This window comes from Equus quagga, chromosome 1 (genome assembly GCF_021613505.1).
Source record: "Equus quagga isolate Etosha38 chromosome 1, UCLA_HA_Equagga_1.0, whole genome shotgun sequence".
Classification (NCBI taxonomy): Eukaryota; Metazoa; Chordata; class Mammalia; order Perissodactyla; family Equidae; genus Equus; species Equus quagga.
The window spans coordinates 86,280,516-86,303,534 of NC_060267.1; the positions used below are offsets into that span (position 1 = coordinate 86,280,516).

General features: G+C 39.8%; 1 protein-coding gene across 4 annotated transcripts in view; it reads right to left on the reverse strand.

Annotated features, from left to right (window-relative positions):
* Positions 1-23,019, reverse strand: part of NR6A1 (nuclear receptor subfamily 6 group A member 1) — a 217,860-nt gene that overhangs the window by 59,963 nt on the left and 134,878 nt on the right. The gene's annotated exons all lie outside the window — the stretch shown is intronic.

A 23,019-nucleotide genomic window follows, 5' to 3' on the forward strand; every position in this document is an offset into this window, starting at 1 on the left:
AACTCTGGCCCTCAATTTCCATGCTACGGTTATACACACTAATCTGAAAGAATGTGGAGAAAGGAAACTGGGTCTGCAAAATCCTTTTAGAAAGCAAAGGTTAGAAATTTCATCCCTTGCCCCCAGCCAAAAGCTTAAATCTTTAAAGTAAGCTTCCCGCTTCATTCCTTTAAAACTCTTAAGATCTTAAGCAATCATTATGCTGTCTCCCCCTGATTCATGAACCATACCAGAAGCACACGGCAGACTACGTCATACTGGGTGTGCATGTACACACTCAAACCTTGCCACTGAGCTGCAGAGGCTGGTAAATCTGAGCCATATGCTAATGACACATGATGTCAAACATTCAGCTGTCCATTCAGACATCAGAACACAATAACAGGGCAAGTTCCACTTAGAAGGTGGGATGGCCCAAAGAGAGACCGATTCCCTGGGAAAAATGCTTTTAACTGCACAAAGTGTTTCATTCTCTGAAATCTCCCTTTCTCTCTAGCCTAGCCTTGGGAATAACTTAAAGGCCAAGCACATTTTATAGCAGTGTTTCAGGGGGAAAAAAAAAGACCCTTTTTGGGATGGGAGCAGAATCTGTCACTTGGCAGCCATATAACTGAATGGCAAATATTGCTAGCACTGATACTAGAGGGCTTTTCCAACCAATAGAGAGCATTAGGGTCATCTTAAAAAGTAGGGCCTGAAGAGAAAGTGATCAGTGATTTAAAGAAGGAGAAAAGGCTATAATTTGCCTAAAAATAAACGTTCTGCCACTGCCACCACACACCTCACTCCAACACAAATACATCAAACAGCTTTCCCACTCTCACCAGACAAGAGATTAATAAAGATTTTCTTAGTCCCTGTGGAACTTAAGGTAGTTCTTCTAATTTTAGTAAAAAGACTATAAATAGAATGCAGGGAAAAAAGTTGAGCGAGAGGAAAGTCCACCAGCAAAAAGCTATTCAATTGAGAACACAAATTCAAAAGGCAGCTCTCTGTCTCCCTGGAGGATACAGGTTTATCTGAACTCAGGAACCTGCACAGAACAGGGCTGTAGTAAGCCTCCTTGCTTTACCGCACCAAGCTTTGGAGGAAAAGATGAAATGGGAAGCCCTTACTCTGGCTCCCAGTATCAAGACTGAAGAAGAGCCCTTGATTTTTAAGGGCGGGTCTTAGTAATAATGCTTGATGTACCCATAAGCCTGAGAACAAAGCTATAACATGGTTTAAGAAGACAGAGGGGCCGGCCCCGTGGCCAAGTGGTTAAGTGCGTGCACTCTGCTTCGGCGGCCCAGGGTTTTGCCAGTTCGAATCCTCGGCGTGGACATGGTACCGCTCATCAAGCCATGCTGAGGCGGCATCCCATATGCCACAACTAAAAATACACAACTATGTACCGGGGGGCTTTGGGGAGAAAAAGGAAAACTAAAATCTTTAAAAAAAATAAAAAAGAAGACAGATATATCTTATCCTTGGATATAGAGTCATATTTCTTCAGCATCCTCAGTCCTATAGGTTTTTTGAGAGCCCTATATAGATGCTACTGGAAGGAAGGGGGAAAGAACATGAATATGCACCTAAATGATCATGTGAATGCAAAAGACAAACTCTAAATCTTAACTAGGGCTCCTAGTAAGATTGGTAAAAACAACTACAGAGAATAAAAATCATTTTAAAAGATTAAAAGGATTCCTGGAATTTATGAGTGGGAAGGGGAGAAAAGAAAATAAGAAATCAGCAACATTTCCTACTTACTAACTTGGTAATGTAGAAAAAAAAAGAAAAATTCTCCATCCAACCAACATCTGTACTATTTGCACACTGTATATAATAGAATTCAAAAGTTGAGTCCAAATTATGAACGGCAGAACCTTAGTTAACGCTGCAAGAGACTGGTTCCACTTCCATTTTAAAGATGGGGAAACTGAGGCCCAAGGAAAGGAAGAGGCAAGAGTCATCAGACCAACTGAGAAAAAAAAAAACTAGAGTTTGTACTCTAGTCCCTCATTTCTTCCATTATACCACATATCTTGGACAGAAAAAAATAAAGCCTCTTCTTAGATGTCACTATTCAACATCATTTCCCATCTGTTTGCTTATTAAATGGCAGCTTTCAAGGAAGACTGCAGATTTTGAAGCTAAAGGGTGGCAACAAGATGTAATATGCTTAGTCCTTCAATGTAAAACAAAAGCGAGCAATTCTAGTAGCCACACAATCACGGAAATCATTTCAGCCTTATTCATTTTTAAGAAGTTTTAATGAAAGTCTGATGCAAAGTAAAAGCCATGAGACCACTCTGATGGAGGGGTACTGGTTAGAAAACCTCGCTCCATTTTAGAAAAACAGAAATATGCAGAAAATGTTTTTTAAATTCCTTTTTAACCTTGCAAACCACAAAAAACAATAGCCCAAGGTCTCTGGTACTCTGGTAGATCCTTGATACAGACATTCTCTATGGCAAGGAAAAGAGTTTAATTCAACTAAACAGGAATAATGAAACATAGCCAAGTGAAGTCCCTACTACCCGGGACTAACAAGCAAACCTTCTGAGCACAGAAAAAGAACAAGAGCAACAAAGAACATACTTAGATATGATTTCCAGTTTTGCCTTGTATTCCCGGAGTTGGAAAGGGGAATTCATGGTTCAGGAAGTAAAAAACAAAAACAACTCAGAGTTGGAAACTAAAAATATTCCAGAAACTGGGATTATTCATCCAATTCTACAAACATCCATTGAGTCTCCTATGAGCTAGGCACTACACTGGCTGAGGCAACAGAAATGAATATTATGGGATCCTTGCCCTAGAGGTGCTCACCATCTGTTGACCTCTCCAGCCTCATTTTCTATCACTCCACACTAACCCACTTGTAGTGCAAACACACTAAACAGATAAATGACAATGAGATGTTACAAGTGTTGTAACAAAGGTGGGTACTAACTTAGGGAACTAAAGATGAGGGAACAATTCATTAGAATGGAGTGAGATGCCACGGAGAGGTCATTTTTGAGTTGAACCTTGGAGTTCTGCAAGTAGACAGGTAGGAAAGGTATTTCAGGACTTGAAGGAATGGGCAGAACTGGGAAGATCTCAAAAGACTTTTCAACGTCTATGCAATAAAGGCAGGAATTAAATCTGCATGCAGAAGAGTTAACATGATTGGCTATGGGAGAAAAGACTACAGTGTGTGATTTAAGAATAGCCTTATATACAACAACCAAACGTAAATCCTTTCTTTGGACAAAGCAACTGTAAAAAGACATTTTTGAGACAATCAAGAAATTTAAAGATGGTTGGGTATTTAATTAGATTAGTTTTCCACCCACAAATTGAAGAACTTGGGAAGAGTGAGCTCTCCCTCCATTAAAAAAATCTCCATAATATCCTAGAAAAGATTTTGGCATGAATTTTTGAAATATCACAATAAAGAACAGATTATAATATGAATAAATCAGTCCCTTTTGAATGAAAGAAAAAGAAAAGAACGAGATAGACAGTATACAAACATTAATGCAGCCAACTATTTGTCTCCTGAGAGGTCTGAACAAGGTGGGACTTATTCATCCCATATGGCACCTCTCCTGTTTACTTCTTTCACATTTAAGGTCTAGATCGGCCCAAAGATTAATGCCAGTGAATGTTGTAGCTCTGAATATAGCAATAGATCAAACTGATAAGTAACTATATACAAATGAAGTAAAAAAGATCAAAGTAGTAAAAAGCAAGACTTAGTGGCAAGGCAGTTGGACAGAAAACCTTTCTCCTTTGGTGTCCCTAAAAAGGAAGACCATTTAAAGCCCAGTAGTTTCCAGACAAACTCTGACCTCAGCCCTGGACTTATCAAGTTGTTTCATTTTCTGTCTATCCATCTGCCTGACCTAGGGAGGCAAAAGTCAGATGATACAGGGAGAGGCCTCTGCCTACAAGTTCTGTGTAAGTGAGGCCTCTGGGCAAAGTCCTGCAAGATAAAAACCTCCAATAACTGTGGCATGATCTCACTGTACCCACTCAGTGGTTCCCAGGCACCAATAGTATAAAGGTTCACACTCCCAAGGCCCTTTACAATCCAGCCCCTGATGATCTCTCCAGCTTCATTTACCACCACTCGCTGTAAGCACCCATCACTCCAGCCACACTGATCCACTTGTAGCACAAGTATGCTAAACTAATCCATCTGCCTGGAATAACTCTTCTCACTACTTCCTTATAGCTTCCACTACCACTTACTCATCTTTCTGGACTCAATTTAAACATCACCTCCACTGTGAGGTATTCTAAGACTCCATCCTCCCAGCCCTCAAATCAGACAGAGTCAAACCATACCATTCTTCCATGCTGTCTGGATCCCTAAAATATACCATGACAATACACGTTACCATGCTATTTTTATTTTATGGTTCTATCTTCCTTATTAATCTGAATGTACCCCCAAAGAGTCAAGCCTTGGTAATCCAGGATCTAGCCTTGGGTTTAGCACACAGTAGACATTCACAATATGCTGAAGCAATTGGAAGGCTCTTGGTGCATGTGCTGTGTGGGTAGGTGGTGTGCAGTTCTTTTATTAAACTTAATGATACAGTCATATTCTACTTCATTTTCACATTTTCTAACTCTTTCACCTTACTTCAGAGGAGGTTTTTTTCCCCTAGACAAACTCCACTTCAGAGTCCTTTATGTGTCAGGCCCTTTGTTTCATATATATTTTCTGATTTGTAAGCCTATCTGACACTGAATCTTCTAATAATGAAGGCTCAGTACTGGTAGTAAAAGATTTCTGACCGATATGCCCTATTTGCTGAGTTTCTATACTAGTATAGAATTGTATGTTGCTGATGATCTTTCAATTAAGATATATAACACATATTTCCCACTAGATTTCAAGCTATATGAAGGCATGGACTGAGCTCCCTATTCTTGTTTACTACTGTATCCCCAGTGCCTGGCACAAAATAGGTGATCAATGAATATTTGTTAACTAGAGGAAGGATGAAAGGAAAGAAGTTGCTTCAGAGAGCAGGAACATGGGATAAGGAAAGAAAATCTTTTAAGAATACAAATATTCACAAAAAGATTGCCCTAGGCCATTCCTGCAAAGCCAAAACCAGTTCACCCAGCCTCAACTCCAACTCCAGTAAATCCTACCCATACACAGAGCTCTCTTCTAATTGAGGCATTGGGTGTAATAAATCTGAAAACTCACAGGACCGGCTGTAAACCGGCCAAGTGGCAATCCTACCCGTAACCAACTCTGTCCTTCCTACTCTACTAGAGATTGAACCTGACTCTCTAAGGATAGTCAAGAGGAAAAGGGAAGGCAATAAGGGCTTAATAATCTTACTTGGGGGTAGAACCTAGCTTCAGCTGGCAAATGGACTGATTTTTATCAAACAAAATATACATCATTCCAATCTGAGTTGTCTACACATGGCAACTGAGCCCTATTCTGGGTCAAGAAGTCACAGATTGCTCCCCTGAGCCTTACATCTCGATATCCAGCTACTTCCTAGGCTTCTCTACCTATCATAAGCACCTCAGACATGTTCTCCCTTTAAAATCTGCTCTCTTTCTGGGCTCCCTGTTTTAGCGAATGGCCTCAACCACCCAAGCCAAAAACGTGGGCTTCTTTCCTTGACTCCTTCCTCCCCTTTGATCTCACCCACATTCAACTTGTCCTCATTCCTGTCTTTTCTATCTCCTTGAAAGCTGCTGAATAAGCCACTCTCTAACCAAAGATGGAACAATTTGAGTATCCTTAAAAAAAAAAAAAAAGTACAATTAACTGAAACAACTGTTTAAATCCATCAGTTAATAATGACTCTAAAAAAATTAATGTGTCACCATTGAAGGATGCTAGTGAACCAACACAGCATTTTGAGGATTATTAAACGAATGGGAAGAATCCAGTATTTATTCTGCCTTTCCTAGATGAAATATACCACAGGGTAATAAACAGCAATAGAAAAATGTCTCTTTACAGAAGCATTTAATAAAAGAACAAGAAATACTAGAATTAGAATATTACTATCAAATAATGGATGCTAGATATTATCAACAGCTGACTCTACACCCTCATGAAGTAGTCTTGCCCAAAAAGTTGAATCTAAAGGTGATCAAGGCCTATAGATCCAATTACTAAAATAAAAGAATTAAGAATTCAAAGAAACACATTCATCTACATCACAAAGATGCAATCAGTAGAATCTGGGCTGTGGTAAATAAAACAAGACGAATCACCCAATTCCTTAAATTAAATTAGAAGGAAAAAAAGATGGAGGAGAAATCTATAAAAAAATCTTTTAGGGGCCAGCCCGGTGGTGCAGCGGTTAACTTCGCACATTCTACTTCTTGGCGGCCCGGGGTTCAGTGGTTCGGATCCCAGGTGTGGACATGGCACCGTTTGGCAAACGCCATGCTGTGGTAAGCGTTCCACATATAAAGTAGAGGAAGATGGACATGGATGTTAGCTCAGGGCCAGTCTTCCTCAGCAAAAAGAGGAGGATTGGCACTAGTTAGCTCAGGGCTAATCTTCCTCAAAAAAAAATCTTTTAGAGATACATACTGGAATATTAAAGGATGAAACAATATGATACCTGAGATTTGCTTCAAAATATCATGGAAGGGGAGAAGGTGGGTAGAGGTATGGGTGGGACAGGATTAGCCACTGGATGATGATGGTTATTGAGGCTGGGTACATAGGTTCATTATACTACTTTATGTATTTCTATGCATGTATAAAGTCTAATAATATAAAGTAAAACAAACAAATCTTCCTCAATCCATACATTTATTTTCATCTCTACTGTCCTGTTCTTGGCCTCCATTACCCCTCATCTGGTTTATTTCAAGAGCTTCCTTATAGATCTTCTTGTTAACTCCTATTTTTTTCTACATCTCTTTTCTCCACTCCTGTCCCCATACCTACCCCCAAATCACTCTGGCTACTTTCTAAAACTCAAATAAAACGATGACATTCCCACTTAAAATCTGTCATTGCTTTCAGAATAAAGCACTTTCCCAAGCTTACTAGGGCCTTCCTGATCAAGCCCTTGTCAACCTCTCCATTCTCTCTTCTCATATTTTCAATAATCTCAACAAAGATGCTATTTACAGTTTCCTAAATGTGCCTTTGCATGTACTGCTCCTTCTGTCTGGTTAGTTTCCATGAATTAGTTAATTCTCAGCTAATTCAGACATTAGATCTTCTAAGAAATCTTCTCCAATTCTTCCCTGCCGTAAAGGTTCCAATCCTATGAATTTCTACAGTTTCATCCCATTGTATGCCTGCCTGCCCATGGATCTGTGAGTATTCCAAGAATAGGGACACAACCTGATTCATCTCTGTATTCTTGGTACCCACCCACAGAACCTAGTACAGAATGGGTACTTGATTCATGTTTGATGAATTAAAAAAAAAAAGGCCTAGGCTTCCACGGAATCCACAATTCTACAGAAACAGCTAACTATAATAAGAGGCAGCCTGAAATTACATGCTTTGGAGCTAGACAAACTTGGAATCAAATACCAACTACACAACTTACATGAGGTTTTGTAAATTTCAGCAAGGCACGATCAATTCTGAGCTCAGCTTCCATATCTGTTAAATGGGAACAGTTACTCCACAGAGATAGTGATTAAATAAGAATAAGCACACAGATCCAAGTAACTAAAATTATCTTTAACAACACAATGCAATGCTATGCTCATACGTCAGTGAGAGAATTTAGCAAACTCAAGGACCATTAGGTTTGCACCCTCACTCTCCTACTGGCAGCCTGTCCAATGCCAAAGGCCTTGAGCATCTCCCTACCAACAGGGGCAATCTACCACTGCTAGGCAGGTCTTGAGGAAAGGGGGCATTGCTTCTCTGCTTCTTTCCTAGTACCCGATGCCTCTCTGCGTATATTCACTCATCTTTCCCTCTGGCAAATCCTGAAATATGATCCAATTCAGGGCTTTGGAACTCAGATTTTTGCCAGCTTGACCTTTAAACATGTTGACTAAAGGGAACAGAGATATCAGAGGCTGGGATACGTATTCTAGTACAAGGTACAATAAACCTTCTACGCTGCTCCAGGATATCTGGAGCAGGAACTCAACCCCCACTCTCTCATGTGCAGGATTCTTTTTCCTCTACAGAAAAATAGAATAAAGGGTAAGCTAGCAAGTCCTGGGGTTACACCCAGGTTCAGATTTTGGAACTTCCTTTTACTAGCTATGTGACTTTAGGTAAAACGGCATAATTTCAGTCTCAATTTCCTCATGTATAAAATGGGTTAACACTTGCCTTGTAGAGTCTCTGTGAGAACTGAAAGAGATAATCTTATGAAAAATGTTCAATACAATGCCTGGCATATAGTAAATTTCCAACAAACTTATAGTTTATATTATTTAGAAAAATGTTTCTTTTCTTACTATAAAGTAATATATGTTTAGTAGGGAAAAAAAAACCCCAGAGAACGAAAAAAACCGTAAAGAAGAAAAAAAAACAGTTTTAATCTCACTTCCTAGCTAGAACCACAAGTCAGATTAGTCACATTTTGGTGTACTTCTGTCATCTTTTTTTTCTGTGTGTATATATTCTTTTTACAAAATTTGAACATATTACACATAATTTTCTCTCGTCTTTTTCATTCAGCATATTATATTCTCCACTGTTATTAAATATTATTTAAATATTATGTAATCTAGTATATAATATAGATATATAACATATATTAAATATGTATTATATAATAATATCTTTAATAACTATTAGTAAAGATTCTATTTAACAGCAGCAAAGTATTCCATTAATGAATGTTGTATAATTGAAACATTTTTTTGCTGGACAGTTGGGCTAATTCAAATCTTTCAATATTTTAGAAACATCTATGACAAAAAACTTTACATATATTATTAATCTTTGACTCACTCAGATTAGTTTCTTAGAACATATTTGCCAGAAGTGGATTACTAAGTGAATTTAACTTTCTCCTAAGTATTGCCAAAACATCCACCAGAAAAAGTGTACCAAAAGTTTAAGAGTGCCCAATTCATGTGTTGGCCTACTTCTCATTAAACTATCTGTGGAGGCCATCTGGCAGCGCCTTATGGTTAACCTTGCTGATGGTGAAGCTGATTCAGGACACCGACCATTATCTGGGAGAGTGGGAGGCAGATAATTCATAAGGAAGCTAGATAAAGAGCTGCTATTTTGCGAGAGATAAGGTGGGGAGATTAACTCTAATTGGACATTTCAAAGAGACCAATACGAAGCTGAGGGAAGAGGTGCTTTTGACCCCAAATAACTTTCCCTTCTGAATCTCAGGTTAGGGTGTTAGTTTGGGGTACCACCTGGAAGTGTCTCCCTCCTGCCCATTTAGTCATTTAGCATTCATTCAAACTTACTAAAAGGAAGAAGGAGGCAAGTATAGTGGGCTTTGAAGTTAAACATGTTCAAGGTTCCAAAGTAAGAAACAGTAAGTTTCTTCATCTCTCTGAGGCTCGTGTCCCTTACAAAAAAATTGGGATCAGGCCATTTTGGTTGAGAATGTATGAATACTTCTCATATTATTAAGTACCTATCATAGGCCTGGCAAACTTAGCAACAGTTATCAACTTCCTTTCTCCCAAGCATAGTGAGTCGTATTCTCCATAGGCATCTTTGTCCTCAAGTCCATCTGTGAGACAGAATGCTTGCTCAGACCTAAGTGTGGGAGAAATACCCCACAGTAGCCATCAAAGACCACTCTCCCATGGAATGATGGTTGCCAGAGTCTGGGAGGAGGGAAAAGGGGGAAATAGGAAGTATTAGTCAAAGGGTACAAAGTTTTGGTTATACAAGATGAGTAAGTCCTAGGGATCTACCATACAGCATAGTGCCTATAGCTAACAAAACTGTATTGTATATCCAAAAATTTGCTACCTTATGTTAAGTGTTCTTATCATAAATACTAATAATAAATAAGAAGACAGGGGGAAACTTTCAAAGATGATAGGTTTACGGCATAGACTGTGATGATGGTTTCACAAGTGTATACTTATCTCTAAACTTATCAAGTTGTATACATTAAATATGTACAGCTTTTTATGTCAATTGTACCTCGGTAAAGTGATTAAAAAAAAAAAAAAGACCACTCTTCCTTCTTTGTTCCAAAATTAGAGACCCAGAATTCAGCATTCTGAGCAGGTCAACATTGGACAATTCCTATTTTGTGCAAGCCAGGGGTAGGTGGGTCAAGATGAGTGAGTCAAGATCCTGTCCTTGAGGAGCTCAAGCCAGTGGGAGAGACAATGACATATAATCTTAGAAGAGGGGCAAAATATAAGGTGTGTTCAGAAGAGAGGTGCTTGTCTTAGCTGGGGAAGGAGCAGCTCATCATTGTGTTCTTGGTGTCTAGTATATATTTGATTATTTGATGGACTGAAAGGCAAGTCTGGAAGGGCTTCCTGGAGGAAGTGATATCTGAGCTGTACAGCTATATTGCTCAGCTAATCGTATCCCAGAGACTTTTGCTTTTGGATAAAGTTTCCAAATAAAGCTAAACAAAGAATTAAAACCAGATGTCAGGTAAGGAAGGAATGATTTCCACTTGCTGAACTGGACCACTCCTCTCTTCTGGCCCTCTTTTAGAGACCACCTAGATTCCCAGAAGTCGACCTTCATTTGGAATACAAGGAGTGAATTATGCAGACCCCTCATAGACCTCACCCTGGACTCAGCTCTATGAGGACAAAAAGTATGGAAAGAAGACAAAGAACCAGTCCCAGGCCTGAGGAGAGACCAAAGACTTCCAGGAAATGCTTTCCTAGGATTTGCCCAAGCACCTTCTCTTGGTAATGCTGCTTGGACTGAAACACAAGCATCTTCGCAGGACTTAAATGGCACTGCAGCCAAAGGGAATATGATCAGGGCTGTGGGCACAGGGAGCTTATGTCTCAAACTATGCATTAGTAAACTTCTCTCTTCCAAGTTACTTAACTGGGGTAGCAGATGGGTCAGTTGCAAATCACATCAATGCAACAATCTGCCCGCCAAGAAATCATATCCTTAAAAATTATCCAATTTCAATGATAATTCTTGTACTACAGAGAAGGCAAATTCCTCCATGTATCCTATCAGTGTCAATGCAAAGAAGTAGTTTTGGGGATTTTTTTTTTAATAGCATCTTCCATCACACACTCATTATATAATTGGTAGAACATTTTGAGAGGTCACTTTGGGCATTATGTATTAAAACCAAGCCCATCCTTTAAAATGCACATACCATTTAACGTAGCTATTCCACTTCTAGGAATGTATATCCTACAGAAATACTTGTGCAGTAATGAGAAAATACTGATTGCAGTACTGTATATAATAGCTAAATAAATAACAAAATAAATTTTGCAATCAATAGAGGAGTGGCTAGGGGCCAGCTCAGTGCTCTGCTCCGGTGGTCCTGGGGTTCACAGCTCAGATCCTGGGCACTGACCTACACACTGCTCCTCAAGCCACGCTGTGGCAGTGTCCTACATACAAAAGAGAGGATGATTGGCTCAGATGTTAGCTCAGGGACAATCTTCCTCACCAAAAAAAAAATTAGAGGTGTGGCTAATAAAGCTATATAATATATGTAGCTATTGCAAAGAATGAGGTAAGTCTTTAATGTACTAGCATGTAAAGAAGTCCATAAAATATTGTTAATGAAAAAAAAAGATCACTTTGATCCCTTTTATACAACAAGTATAAAAACTTAAGTATATTTAAAAAGTACATAAAATGCAGTGCTGGCCCTGTGGCCGAGTGGTTAAGTTTGCGCGCTCCGCTGCAGGCGGCCCAGTGTTTCGTTGGTTCGAATCCTGGGCGCGGACACGGCACTGCTCATCAAACCACATTGAGGCAGCACCCCACATGCCACAACTAGAAGGACCCACAACGAAGAATATAGAACTATATATCGGGGGGCTTTGGGGAGAAAAAGGAAAAAAATAAAATCTTTAAAAAAAAAAAAAAGTATATAAAATGCAATGGACCTGCAAATGGACTTCCGCCTCCAGCCAAGCTGGAGTAATGGGGACCAGATTTGGCCTCCTGACTGGGGAAACTATGGAACTGAATAAAGTATATAAAAAAATGATTTTCAGGTATTGGCCTTCAGGTGACAAAGTACAGCGATTCCTGAGAAAGGGAAAACAAGGCAAGTCCTGTGAATGCCCCACCTAACTGCCTAGAGTTTCTGAAGCACAAAAAAGGAGAACCCAGTCCAGCGGGTCTTTCCGAGTTGAGGATTCAGAGCTGGGAGTCCAATAGGTCAGGGTGGCGAGAGCTAACAGGGGAAGGGGCTAGAAAAGAGAGGGCTACCGGAGACAGCATGACCGAGATCCGCAGAGGGTTCTCTTGAATCTTCAGCTGAGGATGGACGAGTGCATATGTGTAAGGAAACTACACAAGGCTGGGGAAAGAACCACCCAAAAGGAATAGAGGAAACGATTTTCAGGGCTCACATAGGGCCAGGAATAGTTCTTGTTCTCACGAGCCAGACTGGAAAACTTTGAAGATTAGAGAATTTATTTCCTGAAGATCCTGATTAGTATTCATATATCCCCAACCTCTGGCCCTCAGGTATTCCCCCAAAGCACTGATTGGTTTCTCAGATTAGCTACTTGCCATATTCAGGCCATAGAGGTTAGAAGCTAAGACAGGTGGTGATGGTTGGTTTGTGGGACGAGAGATGGATAAAGTCAGCAAGAGCCAGTGAGGCAAGTCCAACAGGTTGAGAGAGTAGATCCTAAAAATAAACTTTGCCCCAGGCTCATCTTGCCATAGACAAAATCCATTGCTGTAAGCAGAAGTCTCCTTTGCAAATTAGCTTAGCACAAAAATGACTGTAAAGCTAACAACACATAACCCCTTTTCAATGAAGTGGTCAGCACACTGAAATTCCCCCTTTCTTCTTGGATGCTTTTCAAGCCTCTAAAACTCTGCCCAGAACAGACATTCACATTTACCAAGTCACCTTTGCAGGAGACACCCAAATGCATTAAGGCAATCCTTTTGGAAAACAGCTCTTCACAATCTTACTTGCCCTTTTGGTCCTAATGATGTAATTATGAATTCAATGTCTAGTATTGCCCTTTTAATGGTGTTTACTCAGTCCTGGTGAAGTTCACTTTTCACACAAATAAGATACTTGGATTCTATTGAATTTCTCTCCTCATATCAAGTTAATGCCAAGTTGGAGAGCTTAGATCCTTTACCATGTAACACTGAGAATTTTCAGAAGAATGTAGTATAAGAAATTGTTAAACTTCCAGGCTAAGACATGGCATAGAATGCAGTGCCATTATTTTAATAACCTTATTTATTTATTTATTTTGAGGAAGATCAGCCCTGAGCTAACTACTGCCAATCCTCCTCTTCTTGCTGAGTTATTTTTAGTGAAAATAACAGGTACTTGCAAAAATAAGATAGTTAAGAAAAGAAAAAAATATTTGGGGCAGAGGAGAGAGGAGGAGGGCAGCCTGGTTCCAAGTCTATAACACAGAGTAATCATCACCAAAAGGGCATGCTGCTTTGGTTTTTATTATCTTTCTGAATTAAAAATTCATTCTTTTTTCTTTGGCCATAAAATGTGTCAACAGCTCATGAAACAGGAATTTCATGAGCTATAAAGGAATTAATCACACACTCAAAAAAATCAACTGGAAAAGTTTTAGAACAAAAAACAAGGGAATATATACATCTTTTTTACTATTGGGGGAGGTAAAGTCTTTCTAACCATAACATAAAACCCAGATATCATTACGGAAAAGATCATATCTGCGTTTATATAAATGTCTAACTCTGGAAGACAAAGACACTCACACACATGCACATTAATATTTACACACTGGGGCTGGCCATGTGGCCGGGTGCTTAACTTCACGCGCTCCACCTTGGCAGCCAGGTGTTTCGCTGGTTTGGATCCTGGGCGCAGACCTAGTACCGCTCATCAAGCCATGCTGAGGTGGCGTCCCACATAGTAGAGCTAGAAGGGTCTACAACTAGAATGTATAACTATGTACTGGGGCTTTGGGCAGAAGATGAAGGAAAAAAAGACTGGCAACAGATGTTAGCTCAGGGCTAATCTTAAAAAAAAATTGCATTAAAAAATATATATTTATACACATAAATAAATCCTACAAATCAATAAGAAAAAGGCAAACAAATCCCCCAATGGGCAAAGAATATGACCAAAGATGCCCTAATATGGTTATAGTATGAGTAATAATGAAAAGGTCACTAATAAAAACTCAAATTAAAGCAACTATTATACACCATCTCTCATCTATAAAATTGACAAAAAATTTAAAATGCCGAGAATATTTCAGTGTTAGAGAAGGTTTGAGAAGATGGGTGTGTTTATGCAACGTCAGTGTTTGATATATAGCTTAAATACAGCTTACACTATTTATCAACATTTAAACTTTACACATACCTTGACCCAAGGATCCTACTTTTACTACTCTATCTTACAGAAATACGCACACATGTTCACAAGTTCTATGCTTAAGGATAATTGAACATGTTACAATTTCTAAAAGCTGGCAGAAACTCAAACATTCTGCAATACAGGAAAAGCCAAGAAATGGGGAAATACTTAAGGAGATAAGAAGCCAGATGTTTTAGACCTTACCCAGGCACTTTGCAAGACTCATTCTGGATTTCAGTCAGGCTGTCGTCAGTCAGTCATTCAGCCAGTCCCTCCCTCCCCATTGCTATGTGCCTAAAGCGAAGTCAGGGAGTAGTAAGTAGGCAGGCAATCCATTCCTGGCCACCTGCACAGGCCTCCCCTGAGCACCCCTACCAACAATTTGGACAGAATTTCTAGCACAACAATGCAGGCACTTCTCCTGGTGTTAAGATCCTTATGGAAATGGAATAAAGGGCAGCAAAGTACATCCTTGGGGCAGGGGGCCGGAGGTAAGAAGGTAGCACATGCTAGCAGTGATTTTTAGAGAAATGCATAACAATCTGTTGATTTCACAGGACCAGTCAGACTATCTCAAGTGCAAGACACACTTTCAAGGATTAACTTATTAGTTAGCTACTCCCCCTTGTGCTAAACCCACAGCTGAAAGCCAAGTGGTTGATCAAAACCTGCTCAACCGGACAGCTGTTTCGAGAGTCCAGGGGACCTAGGCTCTAGGTCCAGGCTTAGTATGAGAAGGATAATAACAATCTATCCCCCGTGACACCTGGAATAATTTTTTCCCCAGAGTCGAGCACAGGACCTGACACAGTAGGTACTTAGGAACTGTTTGAGAAACAGGGCTGATCCTGCTTGCATGACACTGAGAGTAAAATTTTGCACTGTAGTATCTCATTTACCTCACTCTAGACCTGACTCTGTTAAAAACTGAGTTATTTTCTTGTTAAATGAAAAGGATCAAGACATATGACTCAAGACTTTTTATTCCTGTTCAAATGTTGTGTAACGAGATGCTTAGTTTTAGAAAACACAGTTGTGTTTTTCAAAGGCTCCCTTCCCTCCTTAAGGCTCTTTACAAAAAGAAAATTCTCAGAAGTATCTGATAACCTGTAGGCTGTCACCATCTTCCTGGGCATCATTTGAGGTACAGACTCACACCTGGGAGGCAAGTCAGGCTCTTGTCAAATCACACAAAGTAATATCTACATTCTATCTGGCCTCCTCTATTATAAAAGATGCCAGAGGTGAAAAGGCTGTCTAGGAAGTTCCTGTCACAGCTGGGGTGCCTGTTTTAGTCAGCTGCTACCTAAGGCACCACCTTATCATCCTAGGAGATCAGGTCTAGGGGAGGGCCACAGATCGCAGATCACAGAAATATCTGTAGCAGCCCTCTAAAATGTCAAGTATTTGTTTCAGGAGAAAAGACAGATATATAACAATACTAAAGAAATGTACAGGCGTACTGTTTTGCTAACAATATTAATGAAATATCAAAGGAAATCATCTTAGCTTTCACAACTAGTTTTGAGGATTCCAGATTAGCCATTAGCCTACATAAGAGATATCTCCCATGGCTGCAATTGGCATATTCTACCTGGTTTTTGTTTTGTGATAAATATTTTCATTTTTCTATGTTGTCTTTTACATAGCCAATTTTAGTAGCCGTAAACACAAACTCAAGTGCTGGACATTTAGATTTTATTCTTTTGCTACTATATGTTACAATGAAAGTCTCTGCACTTGTATGTTTTTACAGAAAAAAATCTTAGGACTGGTTCATGAAGTTGAAGACTGTAGAAAGTTTTATGACTATGGCTCCATATAGCCTTGTCAATTCTCCCAAGAGATCAGATCCACCCACAGTCCACCAGCAGAGGGCAGCATTCCCCAGACTAACAGGGCCTTAGGATGAAGACACCAAGCACCGGGAGTGGAGAGGAAAGGGATGGTCAGAAGACAAAGGCAAAATCCACAGGGCAGTGCTAACCAGGCTCCCAAGATCTGAGAGGTGTGATAGGCCCTGGCTCCTGCAGGACAACCGGGGATTATCCAGAACTAGCAATATCCAACACTCTGGCACCATGATGGAAAACTTACCTCCCCTTAAAGAGGTGTAATACTGCTATATTGGCCACAGAGACCATGTAACTTGGATCCTGCCAACAACAGAGATGATTGGAGCCTTACCCTCAGGAAGACTAAAAAAGGATAGCATTATGCTGTTGGCCTCATTTTGGCAGTTTGTTGAAGGGAAGAATGGAAAGGGCAAGCACACTTATCCATCACATATGCCCAAGTTCTTGTTTTCTCTCTTCTTGGCTTCACCTTAAACTGAGCTGGAGGCAAGGCAGGGATACTGTAGACAGCAATGAGGTAAAATGTAACCAGCAAGCCAGAACAGTTAGGGAATAGGCCTAAGAAAATGAAAACAGATGTGGCTGAAATGTCTCACTGTTTATTTTAGATCATCAAGCAAGTGAGTCATCCTAAATTAATCTCAACTACAGCTTGGGTTGCTCTAATATTGCAGCTCTTGAGAGCCTCAATAAACGCCAAATCCTTACCTATCAAAAGGTTGAAAATGACTTTTAATTTGCCAGCTATTCACCACTACCCCACAGTGATATGTTAACATCTCTCTGGAACATTTTGATTGATACCATAGCCCACATTACAGAGATAATAATGCAGCATTGATGAGGGTGGGAAAACAGGCTCCTTTAAGTCCTGATGGCAGGGGAGAGGGAGTTGGCAGGGAGGTATTTACCACTTTTTGGGGGAGGGGAATTTAATAGCACCAAAATCTAAATCTACAAACCCTTTCATTTGGAAATTCCACTTGTAGTGTCTCATGTTGCAAAAGTACTTCCACGAGTAAGCAAACTATTATGTAAGGATGTTTGCTGAAGCCCTATTCATAATAGAGTAGATATAAAAGCAATCTAATGTCCACTAACAAAGATGAATTAAACAAATCCTGGCATATCCATTCATGCAAACATACAAATGAGATAGATCTATAAATCCTTCCATGGAACAATCTCGAACAAAAATTAAGCGAAATAAAACAAGCTACAGAATGAAATAAGTATATAATGTTTGTTTTTAAAAAACTGCATATTTTGGAAAGTCTGGAAGAACATACACTAGATTACCCAAGTTCAAATTTTGGCTCTGCCACTTACTAGAAGTGTAACTTTACACTTAATCATCAAACTTCAGTTTCCTCAACTATAAAATGGGGAAAAATAGTATCAACTTCAAAGGATTATTTCATGGATATATATAAATATACACACAAAATAATTTAATTGAAGATATACATAAGGCAGCACAGTGCCTGGCATAAAGCAAATGCTCAGAACACTCAGATTATGATAATTATTATTAATTACTATCATCACCACCTTTGGGAAGTTGTAATTAGGGAGCTGATTGATTTACCAAGTTTTAAACTTCATATATGAAGAATTTTTCAAAACAAGCACGTGTTACTTTTATACTTAAAAGATTTATCTTTATACTCAAGAGAAATGAAAACATATGCCCAGACAAAAACTCGTATGTGAATGTTCATAGCAGCATTATTCATAATAATCAAAAGTCAGAGAGAGTGACGTCAGCATCATGGTAGAGTGAGCTGTTCCCTTAGGCTCTCCCCTCTAAGATACAACAAAAAAGGACATTCATTAAACAACAGAGGACATTCATACAACACAACAGACGTCTGAGAGACCTATGCAGTCATATGTCTGAAGGTGGGGGTGCTGGATCCCCCATGAGGCAGTGGAAGGAGGTAAGCAGATCCTCTCCCCCTCCCCAGTGGCAGCGATCTATGGGACAGGACAATGCATGGTGGCCAGCACGGGACTATGAGAGGATAAGGGAGAAAAGGCAGCCCTCCGCGGAAACGCTTTCACTCTCAGAGTTGCTTCCCAGCCCACAGGAACACTCCACAATGAGGCAGCTAAGTCACTGCGGGGGCACCCCCACCAAGCTGAGCAGCCCAGGTGGCCTGCCAGTGAGTGTAGAGGCAGAAGGCGGGTGGGAAAGAAAGCACCCCTTCTCCCCAATCCCACCTGGCATACCAGCTCAGCTGGTTGGTTAGGGGAGGGGATCCCCATGAGAGCGCCTGCAACTTGGTGTGTGAAGCAGCAGCAACCAGATGCAGAGAGCCATATTGGTACAACTCCCAACAGGTAGGCACAACTGCCAGGGGACACGGCAGGCTCAGAAAATACAGCTCCTGCCCCTCCCCTCCAGTGGTGGTAGGTGGGGTCTGTGACCAGATACTACCACTGCACTGGCAAAGGTCCACACCATTGAACAGCATGAAGAAATACATTAAGACTCCAGATCAGAAGGAAAATGACAAGTATCCAGAAACCAATCCTGAAGTCACAGAAATTTACAATCTAAATGACAGAGAATTCAAGGTAGTTACTCAACAAGTTAGAAGAAAACTCATAAAGACAGTTCAATAAACTCAAGAGTAAAATTAATGAGCAGAGGGAATTCTTCACCAAAGAGATTGAAACTCTAAAAAAAAAAAACCAAACAGAAATGCTAGAGATGAACACAATGAATGAATTTAAAAAAACAATCTGGAATCCTTTAAAGAGCCAACATAATGGAGGAAAGAATTAGTAATTTAGAGGACAGAAATATAGAAATGTTTCAGTTGGAGGAGGAGAGAGAACTAAGACTAAAAACAAATGAACAAATTCTCTGAGAAATATCTGACTCAATTAGGAAATGTAACATACGGATTATAGATATTACAGAGGGAGAAGTGAGAAAGAAAGGAGCAGAGAGCTTGTTCAAAGAAATAATAGCTGAGAACTTCCCAAACCAGGGGCAGAAGATGGAATTTCATGTAAATGAAGCCAACAGAATTCCTAATTACAACAAGACCTTCCCTAAGGCATATGTTAGTAAAACTGGCAAAAGTCAATGACAAAGAAAAAATATTAAGAGCACCAAGGTAGAAAATGATCTACAAAGGAACCCTTATCAGGCTTTCAGTGGATTTCTCAGCAGAAACGTTGCAAGCTGAGAATGCAATGATATATTCAAGATACCTAAAGACAAAAACTTTCAGCCAAGAATACTCTATCCAGCAAAACTATCCTTCAGATATGATGGAGAAATAAAAACTTTCTCAGATAAACAAAAGCTGAGAGAGTTCATCATCACTAAATCTCCTCTACAAGAAATGATCAAGAAGGCCCTCATACCTGAAAAAGAAAAAAAAAAAAAAAAAAAAAAAAAAAAGAAAAGGTTTACAAAGCCTAGAGCAAGGAGATAAATAGAGAGACAAAATGAGAAAATTGCAGCTCTCTATCAGAAGAGGTTAGCAAAAAAATTTTAACATTAAAGATAAAGGGAAGGAAAGCATCAAAAATAACTAAAATCACTTCATTTTAATCACAAACTCACAACACAAAACGGGATAAGTTGTGACAACAATAACTTAGATGGGGAAGAGGTAAGGGATGGAAACTGTTTAGGCTAAGGAGACAAAGCCTATCAAAAAATGGACTATGTCATCTATGAGATCTTTTATACTAACCTCATAGTAGCTGCTGAACAAAATATCAGAAGAGACACAAATGATAAATAAAGAGAAAACTGAGAAAACCATCATAGAGAGTCACCAAACTGAAATGGCAGTTGGAAATAAATGGGATGAAAAACAAGGGAAAACAAGAGATAAAATGGCAATATCCAAGCCATCATATATCAATAATTACTCTAAAGGTAAATGGATTGAATTGTCCAATCAAAAGACAGAGAGTGACTAGGGCCAGCCCCAGTGGCTTAGTGGTTAAGTTTGGCAGGCTCTGCTTTGGCAGCCTGGGTTCAGTTTCCAGGTGCAGACCTACACCACTTGTCTGTCAGAAGTCATGCTGTGATGGCAGCTCACATACACAAAGAGGAAGACTGGCAACAAATGTAAGGTCAGGGTGAATCTTCCTCTGAGGGAACAAAAAAGAAAATGACAGAGAGTGGGGCCAGCCTGGTGGCACAGTGGTTAAGTTCAGACACTCTGCTTTGGCAGCCTGGGGTTCACCAGTTTGAATCCCGGGCACAGACCTATGCCTTGCTTATCAAGCCATGCTGTGGCACACATCCACATATAAAATAGAGGAAGATAGGCATAGATGTTAGCTCAGGGCCTATGTTCCTCAGCAAAAAGAGGAGGATTGGTAGAGGATGTTAGCTCAGGGTTAATCTTCCTCAAACACACACAAACAGAGTGGCTGGATGGACTAAAGAACAAGACCCAACAATATGCTGCCTCCACGAGACACATCTCAGCTCTAAAGACAAACAGAGGCTCAGAGTGAAGGGATGGAAGACAATACTCCAAGCTAATGGCAAACAAAAGAAAGCCATACTTATATCAGACAAAGACGACTTCAAGAAAGAAAAGCAATGGGCCACAAAGAGGGGCAGTATATAATGATAAAAGGCACATTCCATCAAGAGACATAATACTTATGGATATAAGTACACCTAACACAAGAGCACCAAAGTACGTAAAGCAACTATTAACAGACCTAAATAAAGGGAGAACTTAACAGGAACCCAATAATAGTAGGAGACCTCAACCTCTAATTTACATCAATAGATAGATCATGCAGACAGAAAGTCAACAAGAAAACAGCGGAATTAAATGAAAAACTAGACCAGATGAACTTAACAGATGTACACAGAACACTCCATCCAAAAACAGGAGAATATGCATGTTTCTAAAGTGTACATGGAACATTCTCAAAGATAGACCATATACTGGGAAACAAGTCGAGCTTCAATAGATTTAAACAGACTGAAATCATATCAAGCATCTTTTCCAACCACAATGCTACGAAATTAGAAATCAACTACAAGAAAAAAGTTAGGAAAGTGACAAATATGCAGAGACTAAACAACATGCTACCAACCAATGGATCAATGAAGAAATTAAAGGAGAAACCAAAAAAATATCTGGAGAGAAATGAAACTTTAAATACATCATACCAACTCATATGGGATGCAGCAAAAGTGGTCCTAAAAGGGAAATTCATAGGAATACAAGTCCACCTTAACAAACAAGAAAAATCCAAGATAAGAAATCTTAAACTACAACTAACAGAACTAGAAAAATAAGAAACAAAGCCCAAAGTCAGCAGAAGGAAGGAAATAATAATTAGAGCAGAAAGAAATGAAATAGAAACAAACAAACAAAAAAACAGAAGAAAGGATCAGTGAAACTAAGAGCTGGTTCTTTAAGAAGATAAACAAAATTGACGAACCCTTAGCCAGACTCACTAACAAAAAAAGAAAGAAGGCTCAAATAAATAAAATTACAAGTGAAAAGGGAGAAATTATGACACCACAGAAATACCAAGGATTATAAGAGAATACTCTGAAAAACTACATGTCAACAAATTGACAATCTAGAAGAAATGGATACATTCTTAGACTCATACACCCTCCAAAAAATGAATCAAGAATAAATAGAGAAGGGGCTGGCCTGGTGGCACAGCAGTAAGTTTGCACATTCTGCTTTGGCGGCCTGGGTATTGTCGGCTCGGATAACAGGTGCGGACATGGCACTGCTTGGCAAGCCATGCTGTGGCAGACTTCCCACATACAAAGTAGAGGAAGATGGGCACAGATGTTACTCAGGGCCAGTCTTCCTCAGCAAAAAGAGGAGGATTGGCAGAAGATGTTAGCTCAGGCTAATCTTCCTCAAAAAAATAAGAAAAAAAAGAAGAAGAAATAAAGAATCTGAATAGCCCAATCACAAGTAAAGAGATTGAAACAGTAATAAAAAACCTCCCCCCAAATAAAATTCCAGGATCAGATGGCTCCTCTGGAGAATTCTACCAAACCTTCAAAGAATATTTAATGCCTATCCTTCTCAAACTATTCCAAAAAACTGAAGAAGATGAAACACTTCCTAACTCATTCTATGAGGCCAACATTACCCTGATCCCAAAACTAGACACGGACAACACAAATAAGAAAAACTACAGGCCCATATTGCTCATGAACACAGATGCAAAAATCCTCAAGAAAATCCTGGAAAACCAAATACAGCAATATATTAAAAGGATCATACAGGAGTGATGTCACCATCATGGTGGAGTGAGTTCTTCCAGTGATCCCTCTCCTCCACCATACAACGAAAAAGACATTCATACTCCAACAGAGGACATCCACACAATACAAAAGACATGTGAGAGGCCCATGCAGCCATACATCAGAGAGTAGAGAGGCTGGAGCCCCCCTTGGAGGAAGTGGAACAGGATAAGAGAAAACTTTGCACCCTCCCCAAAAGATTGTGATCTGGGACTGTGTGCGGCCTCCGAGAGTGAAGGAAGTGGGGAGGGGACACTTGTTCACAGGAACATCAAAGATCCTTGAGGTCCCTTGCAGCCTAGGGGAAAGCTCCTACTTAGGTGAAAGTTAACACGGGGGTGACCTCATCAAGCCAACACCCCAGGAGAGCAGATAGCGAGAGCAGAGCCAGTAAGCCCACAAGAGCATGTAGAAGAAAGTGCCCCTCCCCCCATCTGTCCAGCACCGGCTCCAGTGCATG